We start from the raw sequence: 10,674 nt of genomic DNA, 5'->3' as shown, positions 1-10,674 counted from the left end.
CTTCCTTCCTTCCTTCCTTCCTTCCTTCCTTCCTTCCTTCCTTCCTTCCTTCCTTCCTTCCTTCCTTCCTTCCTTTCTTTCTGTGGTTGAGGTGGCCTTTTGTAAATCTAGCCTCCAATTTCATAGATGCAAGTAAATATTCCGAGTTCTGTTTTATTGTTAGTCTTAGAGAAAGTTCTTTAAAGAACATATAAATATCTCCTTTTCTAATAATAATAATAAAAAATAATAATACTTTAAGATCTGTAAAGTGCTTTGTTCTTGTTCAGCTGTGTTGGTCTCTGTGACCCCATAGACCACAGCTATCCATGAGGCTTTCTTAGCAAGGATACTAGAAGTGGTTTGCAGTTTTCTTTTCCATTGGATCCTTTTGCTAGGTAATAAGAGGCTAAGTGACTTACCCAGGGTCATAGAGCTAGGAAGTATATTAGGCTGGATTTGAACTCAGGTCTTCATGACCTCAGGCTCAGATGCTCTTAACTACTGAGTCATAGATACTTATCAATGGTTATAAAATAAAAATTTCCTTGACTGTGAGAAAGGTCTTGGACCCAATTGACTGGGAATCACTGGAATACCTAATAAATTGATTGATCATGCTCAGAGCTCTGTCTCAGTTACTTTTGTTAGAGACTGGATATTTTTGGCCCAATACTCCTTAAGGAAAAAAATTCCAGAAACCAGCTTACTTTACAAATGAATTCTACCAACATTTAAAGAACAATTAATTCCAATACTATTTGAAAAAAATAGTCAAGGAAGGAGCTCTCCCAAATTCCTTCTATGATAGAAATGTGGTTTTGATACCTAAATTTGGGAGAGCAAAAACAGAGAAAGAAACCAAAAATGAATTTTGCAAATCAATATTGATACCAAAAATTTAAATAAAATGCTAGCTAGGAGACTATGGTAATATCTTATCATAAAGATCATGCACCATGGCCAGGTATATAGCTGGTTCAATATTGGGAAAACTATCAGCGTAATTGACCATATCAATAACAAAACCAATGAAATTATATGATTATTTCAATGCATGCAGAAAAAGCCTTTGACAAAATACAATCCCCATTCTTATTAAAACCACTGGAAAGCACAGGAATAAATAGAGCCTTTCTTAAAATATTAAGTAGTATCTATCTAAAACCAAGAGTAAGCAATTATCTGTAAATGGGATAAGCTAGAAGCCTTCCCAATAAGTTCAGAGGTGAAGCAAAGCAGTCTATTATCAACAATTTATTCAATAATATACTATAAATGATAGTTATTGCAACATGACAAGAAAAATAAATTAAAGGAATAAGAACAGGCAATGCAAAAAAAATTTCCTTTTTGTATATGATATGATGGGATACTTAGAGAACCCTGGAGGAACAACTAAAAACTACTTTTACCTGGTTAACTCAGGCTCAGAATTGACTAAAACCAGGAAAACCAGAGTGAATGATGGTGGTTATCCAGGATTGAAAAGGATCTATTTCTAATTTTCAAAATTTCAAATGTCTAATATTCAAAACTTCAAAAAGTAGAAGATTTAGGATTATTTGGTATCAAGTGAAGAGAGAGGGAGAGAGCTGAACTAAGGGGATGCAAAAGGATTCTGAAGGAAAGGAATAAGAACGATTCACTGGCAAATTAATTTCCAGGAGGCTAAGTAATATTTTTTCTGGAAAAGGGGCGGTAGGCCCAAAAAGTTTGGGAACCACTGGACTGTAGACAAATGATTGAGCCATGCAGTTTTCACTTTGAACATGGTTTAGGGATAGAAACAGCTTTGGCTGCTAGGAGCAAAACCTATCTTTATCAAGGAATACTGCTTTCTTCTTTTTGTCTTCAGAATCTACCCTAAAGGGAAATTGGTTCTTATCACATTATTGCTTATTGACTTTCATTCTAGATGAAATTAAACTATAGCCGGGAACATCTGAGGAGGCATTCAGATTTTGGTCTTCTTTACTCTCAAGAATTCACTCCTCAAGCCGCTAATCAAAGCTACTTCCTTGTCTGTCTGTCTTCCCTTGATAACTTTTGAAGGAGCTGACTGATTTTGGCCATTTTTGGCCTACTGCAAAGCTTTGCAAGATACTTGTCCACCTGTTGGTTGATTTGCAGGCCAGGTTACCATTTTGAAAAAATTGAAAGAATGGACTCCAGGGAAAGTTTTCAAGTAGGTATGATTGCATTGGCTGAAAGCTATGGGCTTGGGAGTCTGCGTGTCATCAGACTGCAATATTAGGAGCAGAGATGGCTCGAGGCTATAGTGCTATGGCCCATGAAGGCTACCGGGCCCTCATTTGCTCTATTTTAAGCTGCCAGCTATCACCTAGTCATAATATTTCATGCAAAAACATTAGCTAATTTAATTTTTATTGCACATAATTTACTGTCTGTAAGCTAGCCAAGACTAAAAAAAAAAAAATCTATGGTTTATCATTGTGATCAATATTATTATGTCAAATGTAAGGCCATGGAGCTGGCAGGTTTTATTATTTCTTTATGACAAGATGATGAAAAATATGCAAAATGGGTTTTAAAATGTCTAATGGGCCGCCAGTTTGATTGCTTCACAGAATCCTGACTTTCCAAGTAGCACAGGCTGCCTCACTTTGATTTATCAAAACTGAACTCTTGAACATGGGATTCATAATATCTGGAATGTGTGAAACTGAGCACATGAAGCCAACTTATTAATTAAGGAATAACCATTCTAAGTTAGAAATAGAACAATCTTTTCTTTTCTTTTCCTTTCTTTTCTCTTTTCTCTTCTTTTCTTTTCTTCTCTCTTCCTTCCTCCCCCTTCTCTCTCTCTCCCTCTCTCTTCCTCTCTCTCTCTCTCTGTCTCTCTGTCTCTCTCTCTGTCTCTCTCTCTGTCTCTCTCTCTCTCCCTTCTCTCTGTCATCTATGTCTATAAAAAAATGACCCTTATCTTCTGCCTTAGAATTGATAATAAGCATCTGTTCCAAGGTAGAAGACAGGCAAGGGCTAGGTAATTGGATTAAGTAACTTGCCCAGGGTCACCCAATTAGGAAGTGACTAAGGCCAGATTTGAACTGAAGACCCCCTGTCTCTCTATCCAGTGAGCCATCTAGCTGCCCCAGGTCAAAATGATTAAAAAAAAAAGTTATTTGCCTATTAAAATACTCTTATTTCAACTACATATCTATGTAAGATCAAATTTTCTTTCAACTACTCAAAACAATCTATCTCAATTCACTGAATGCAAAAAGCAGACGAGAATTGACCTATCTTTTTTTGTCAGACATTAAAGAAATTTTCAAAAATATGTAAAATGGTGATATTTTGATTTGATTTTCTTTTGTTTTGGACAAAATGGTTATTTTTATTATTTATGTTAATATTTTAATTTTTATTATTTAAATGAATTAATAAAATTTTATTGGTTTTAATTTCTAATATGGCAATTATTAGTGTATACAACCCATGTGACCAAAGCACTTTGAGATCTTTAATAATTTTTAAGAGTATAAAGGGGTCTTGAAAACAAAAAGTTTGAGAACTGCTGGTGTATTGGAATGTTCCACCTTAGGTTCCCTCTTATTGGAGGTCTTCAAGCAAAGGTTTGGATGATCACTTTTTGGACATATCGGAATTATTGAATATTTCGATGACTTCATAGTCATTGAAATGTTCAAATGAACAGATAGGACCAAAGGGGATGGTGAGATTGTTGAACACATCTGACACTGTCATAGTCTAATCCAAGTTACCATAAAGTCTGATGGAAAGAACCATGCAAGGAAGTCTCCAGGAAATGAAACTTTGCTTCCTGTTCTTAAGACATCATAGGAAACATTTCCAAACTCCATATTAAAACCAGTATTTATATAGAGCTTTAGAGTTTGCAAAAAGCTTTATATATATTAACTCATTTGGTCTATGACTGAAAGTTTCCCTGTGAGGGAGTGCTATATATCTGCTTGGATTCCTATATATTTAATTTATCCCCCAGTGCAGGGGTTTTTAACCTGGGGTCTGTGAATTTATTTCTTTTAGCATTTTGATAATTTCATTTTTACATAATTTGTTTCCCATTATTTTATTTTATTCATGAAAAAAGATGATTCTGAGAAAGGTCTGTATACTTCACATTGCCAAAGGAATGCATGACACACACACAAAAAGATTAAGAACCCCTGACCCAATGACAAAAAGGAACATGAACTCCAGGATTATAGTGAGGACCGTTGAGTCAGATGATTAAAGGTTTGCCCTTTTCCCATCTATATCTCTCTTTCCATTCTTTGGAGACAGGAGACCTTGGCACAGTTTACAAAACAAAAGGGACTAGAGAAAGACCATATATACCTAAAATGTGAATACTTTTATCTCATCCATGACCAGCTCCATCTCCTTCCTATCTCTGTAGTACCTGTTGAACACCCTCCTTCATTTTAATTTTCTTTAAGGCTACTAAAAAAATTGCCTTTCTCTACATTCCTCTCCTCAAATCACCAAAATGCATTATCGGACCAGAACTTAGAAGGGATCATGGAGACTACCTAGTTTAATTCCCTTATTTTATGGATGAGGAAACTGAAGCATAGGATAGCCAAGTGACTTGTCCAAAGTCACAAAAGTACTATTATAGGCAAGATTTGAACCCAGGTCTTCTGACTCCAGTCTCAGTATGTACTTTCCACTGTACAACCTTGCCTCCTTTTTTATTATTTAGTCATTTTCAGTCATGTCCAACTCTTTGTGACCTCTTGGTCTCCAAATTGATGATCCTATCAAGGTTTGGTATCAGTATTCCTCCATGAATTTTTCTCTAGGGTAAGTAGCATTTGTCTTATTTTACAGTACGATGAAGAAGGAAATACATTTTATATGATAATACATATACAATCTATATTATATTACCTGCCTTCTTGGGGGAGAGATGAGGGGTAGGAGGGAGGGGAAAAAAAAAGAATGGGATGGATTTTTGGACTTAGCTAATGTGAGAATTTATTTCTCTTGGATAAGTATATTTATTATAATCTATTACATATTGATAATAAATCACATGTATTATATTATTGTTATATTACATATGTTATATATAAAAATGGTAACTAAAAACAAATAAGATTTTATCAATAGAAAATAATAATAATAATAATACTAACACTTAAAAATTACTTAAATTGTGCTAGTCACTGTGCTAATCACTTTCACCAATTGTGTCATTTGATCCTCACAACAATCCTGGGAAGTAGGAACTATTATTCCATTTTACAGATGAAGAAACTGAGGCAAACAGGCTAAGTGATTTGCCCAGGTTTATTTATAAGTAAATAAATATATAAGTAAATATCTAAAGCCACATTTGAACTCATCTTCTTGATTCCAGGTCCAACATTCTATCCACTGTATCATCTAGCTGCCTCCTAATGACAGTAAGACCATGGAGGCTTTCCTTTTGCCTTATAGCTGAAACCTACTACCAGTGTCACCATCTCCCATTAGAATGTGAACTCCTTGAAAGTATGGACTATTTTTTAACTTTGTTTCTGTAGCATTTAGTTCCTCAATTCATGTGGTATTCAGTACTATGATTTGCAAAGAATATAATAAATGTTTTTCATTCATTCATTCAGTGATTGTTGAGTACCAAACCTTATTAAGTCTGGCAAGATTCATTTTCAGAAACTGGTCACTAAATGTGAAATTTTTGGTCATGGTAATATATAGAATATATAAAAATTCAAATTGGTCTTCAGGCTTGTGAAAGTAAATCCTTTTCTAGAGTCTTCTAGTGCCAGAGAGATGGAAATAGAGTATATAAGAATCACATGCTCTTGTCAGACGAAACATTAATTGAAATGTTGGTACTTTTATGGGGTGATCTGTTGTTTTGTAATCAAGTAGTTGCTCTAAGTATGGAGGAATTGAACCACATCCACACTGATGCTTTGGTTATACATAGACGAAAATGTGGCTGCCAAATAGAAATATAACTCTGAAGCTTTCCCCAGAGAGATGAATAAAACTTTTATCATGAGCCTCAAGGCAGCAAACTTCATTTCATGGGACACTTGGACATCTTGCCTTTGCCCTGATCATGATGAGCTAAGAAAAAAAGATGATCATGGAGATAACAATAGCTTATGTGTTCCAGAGGTTGAGGAAGGAAAAATTCTTTAAAGAATCTTGACAAGATGCTCTCAACTAAATCTACATAAACTTTGGTCCTCTATGGCTTCAATGCAAAGGCTGGGAGGAACAAATATAGTAAGAAAATGAAAAGAATATTTTCTTTTAGTATCATATATATGCACATACATGTATACATGTATAGATATAAATATATGAATACATTACACACACATATATATGTATATATATATATATATATATATATATAAAATATTATTTTAGATGGATGCAGTTGGAGACTGGCTATTAAATTCATATTAAGACCACTGCAGGGTCACAGACGACCCTTCCTAGCACTCAGGCACAGTGTTTGACACATAGTTAGCTCTTAATAAAAGCTTATTGGTTGTATAAGAATTTATTTTTCATATACTGTATTAATTCCTATATTGTGGTATATTCCCCTGTCTGGGAACTGGGTCAGAGATACCATCTAGTCTGCTGCTTTTTGCCTTTTTTTTTTTTTTTGTTGTTGTTCTTGGGAATTCCAAAGAATGCCTTCCTTTTTTTTTTTTTTTTAACCCTTAATTTCGGTGTATTGTCTCATAGGTGGAAGAGTGGTAAGGGTGGGCAATGGGGGTCAAGTGACTTGCCCAGGGTCACACAGCTGGGAAGTGGCTGAGGCCGGGTTTGAACCTAGGACCTCCTGTCTCTAGGCCTGACTCTCACTCCACTGAGCCACCCAGCTGCCCCGTATGCCTTCCTTTTTTTAACAGAATTTGTTAATTTTTTAATAATGGTGAGGAGGGTTCTTTTCCTGGGTATGTGACTGTCCACCTGTCAGTTTGGGGAAGGGCCAAGAGTCTGATGGACCATCTCTCATTTAACCATCACCAATTAAAGATGTCTTGGTGTGGTCAAGGATATAATGAGCTCCTAAAAATCTATTTATTAAACTGTCTAAGTTAGCTCAAGTTGTTCCTGGTATAAGATAATCATGAAAACCTTTATCGCTTTATTGGTTATGGTTCCATCCTAACCAATAGACCTGATAGAATCAAAATAGATATGATATAAACTTATATTCTTACCAAAAAATCAGTCTCTTGAGATAATTTTATTCATAACAATTGTGTGAAAAATAGTAGTATATATAATCAGTTTAGGATCTAGGTGGATGATGCCATTTCAGTTAATTTTTAAAAATAGTAATAGTCCTGTCCCTGATCTTTTCCATCTTTTGTCATCTTCCTAAGAGGTCGTAAGATTTTTATCTTATCTCCTTTAAGATTGTGTGATCTTCACTGTGGAGTCCTTCTGCATGTATTTGGCCATGTCTAGCCATTCTTTTCAAAGTCATCTTACATGTCATGGCTACATGTTCCCATAGCCCTTGGCACTGTTAGTATTTATGTAAAGACGATTTCAGGGGATGATGTGGAAATGATATTAGAAAATGTGGTCAGGTATCAACAAATGAGAGAGATCAAAGGATTGTGGGCTTCCTAGTCCTCTTAAATTCCCCCTGACATAAGCATATCCTACCCCCAACCTGCCCCATTAGAAAAATAAATTGTAATAATTATTACATTGTAATAAATATGTGTAATAATTATTACATTGTAATAAATATGCACAGTTAAATAAAACAAATTTCCATATTAGCCATATCCAAAAATATGTCTCTTTCTGCATCTTGCGTCCATATTTCTCTGTCAGGAGGACGGTATCAGGCTGGATCATTATTACTTTGCCATGATAGATAGCAGATGACAATAATGTAAAGGAAAACAATACTGAAAGATTTCAGAAGTCTGATGAACGCATGTGACCATTTGTACTAACAATGCTCCTTGTGGGGTAGACTGTAGGTGCAAAGTGAAAAAAGGTGCATCTATTGTTAGCTGGGGCTGATAGAGAGATTGTTTTATTTAGCTGTACTTTGTTATGGGGGAAGTATCTATTGAGTACTGGGAAGCATGATGGGAAGTGGCAGTGATGTTAAAAAAATAGGATTAAGAAGGAGAAAAAAGTAGCCTACGTTGGAAACGATGAGGACCAAAGTGACTATGACTTTATATTCAGGAAATGACTCGTTATCAAGGTGTAAATCATTCAGAATCAGCCATCCATGTACAGTCAGACAGTGTTAGATTTGTTTGAACAAAGGTAGAACAATCAATACAAGTTAGAAGAAGGGATAAAATGAGAATTCACTGTGATTATAGCAGATCCAACCTGTCCTATTTGAGCAATCTCAACTGTGTGAAATGAGAGGGTAAAAGTAGAGAGATTGATTCACCATTTCTCAGATTCTCTTCTTTCTTTTCATATTTTAAACGTTCCTTGCACTCTAAACATTAATTTAAATTGGGAAGGGGGGAAAAACTCAAGGAAAACTCTTAAGTGCTGGATTTGAGATCAAAGAATCACTTTTGACAAGGAGTGGATGGGAGAGGCACATCATGGTGGGCTCGTGCCAAGTTTTCCTTTTAGTTAATCTTTAGTTGTGCTTTCATGCCCGAAGCATTACTAGAAGATCCAGACAAAGCTTTGTTGAGTGCCCAATGCTGCTAAAAACAAAATGCATTGTTAATGTAGTATGAAAAGGGAACTGCTAGACTATTTATTATTATTATTATTTAAAAAGAATTTAACTAACAATCTGTTAATTAATTTATTTTTCAAGCCCTTATCTTCTATCTTAGAATCAATACTGTGTATTCATTTTAAGGCAAAAGACTGGTAAAGGGTAGGCAATGGGGGTTAAATGGTTTGCTCAAGATGGCACAGCTAGAAATTATCTGAGAATCAGATCTAGAAATAGATCTGGTCTCAAGACTTTCCATCTCTAGGCCTGGCTCTCAATTCACTGAGCCACCTAGCTGTTCCTTCATTCTATTAATTTATAATAAATTCTAGAGGGTTGACTGAATGACCTCATTTATTTAAAAAAGTACTTAATTTTAATACAAATGAGCAAAGCAAGATACTTTCAACTCTTTTTCATTCATATCTTATCCTCCCTCACAAGCAAAATGAACTTTCTTTTCTTTTTTTTTTTCTTTTTAATTTTAAAACCCTTACCTTCCATCTTGGAGTCAATACTGTGTATTGGTCCCAAGGCAGAAGAGTGGTAAGGGAAGGCAATGGGGGTCAAGTGACTTGCCCAGGGTCACACAGCTGGAAAGTGTCTGAGGCCAGATTTGAACCTAGGATCTCCTGTCTATAGTCCTGGCTCTCAAACCACTGAGCTACCCAGCTGCCCCCCAAAATGAACTTTCTTGATATGGGGGTAAGCATAAGCTTGAAATCAGATCTTCACTGACTCTGAAGCCATTGTTCTCTATCTTCTATGTTATTAAACTGCCTCTCATCTGGTACCTGAGAAGTAAAAGGTGAGAAAAAAAAGAAGGAAGCATTCAAAAAGCACCAAAATGAAGTACCCCATCATTACCACTTGAGGGTGGAAAAGACTCATCATAAATCAGAAAGGTAGCAGCAGATCTAGAGATTGAGCTAAAAAACTTGTGAAGCTTGCATGTAAATTCTGAGCAAAGAAAAAAAAATTTTAAAAAGAGAGGATGGAAATGAAATCTGTGCTAATGATGGCCAAAGACGTATGCATAATACTCTATGTTGGTGCCACATTCTCGTCATAGGCTTCTGATTTCCTGCAGCTACCTGAAGAGAATCTTTGTGTGTGAAGATGGGGCTCTGAGCCCCAGGTACATACAGTAGGTTGTAACTGAGACATTGGTCCACAGGTGCAGCTTGCCTGCTGGGTAGGTGGTTCCCCATACAGTCCTGAGTCATAGGGCCATAGATTTCCACCTGGAAGGAAACTTAGAAGCCATGTATTTTTGAGGGGCTCTAGGGACTCTAAAGGAGTTTCTCTGGGTGGGCCAGCTGGGAGAAATCAGACCCCTTGTGGCAAAGATACACGTATCATCTGTTAGAGAACAGAAGACTGGATTTTGGGGAAAAGAGTTACCCTATAAGAGCTGGAGCTAATATGGCAGGAAAAGAGATGGGGCAACGGAGGACATCAGTCCTGGCAGCTGAGCCATGGGAGAGAAAAGTAGTTACTAATAATAATGACATTAGTGCTAGGCGTTTAGCTATAGAAGTTGGAGCCAAGGTGAACAGTAATCTGGTTCTTTGGGGAACAACCAACACCTATTAAGAGGAGCTCTATAAGGAGGAGATGGAGAGTAGAGGCTGGTAGGTCCAAATAACTCTGCCTTCCATTTTTTATGGAATCCTCACAGAGGACAGTATAGTAAGTTATGAGGTAGCACTGGTGGAAGGATGACCCTGTTGGGGTTCTCTCCAAGAGCTATTATGGATACCTCCTGGACTCATTAACTTGGAAATAAAATAGTGACATTTTTGAACATGGTTAGTTCCTGGAAGGCAAGCTTGTGGCTGTCTTTGGGGAAGAGCCAGCTTTATATTTAAATGGGAACTATAAACCAGTGAATGGTTTTTAATATATTTTTATTTATTTATAATTTTATTTATATATATTTATTACTTATATCTATGTATATTTTAATATATTTTAATATTTTA

General features: G+C 35.9%; 1 protein-coding gene across 5 annotated transcripts in view; it reads right to left on the bottom strand.

Annotated features, from left to right (window-relative positions):
- The window catches only part of KCNQ5 (potassium voltage-gated channel subfamily Q member 5), a 705,402-nt gene that overhangs the window by 8,975 nt on the left and 685,753 nt on the right, over positions 1–10,674 (bottom strand). The window lies entirely within an intron of this gene.

Source organism: Gracilinanus agilis, chromosome 4, assembly GCF_016433145.1.
Source record: "Gracilinanus agilis isolate LMUSP501 chromosome 4, AgileGrace, whole genome shotgun sequence".
Lineage (NCBI taxonomy): Eukaryota > Metazoa > Chordata > Mammalia > Didelphimorphia > Didelphidae > Gracilinanus > Gracilinanus agilis.
Note: the sequence above shows the minus strand (reverse complement) of the source record. Positions and strands in the feature narration are given on the sequence as shown.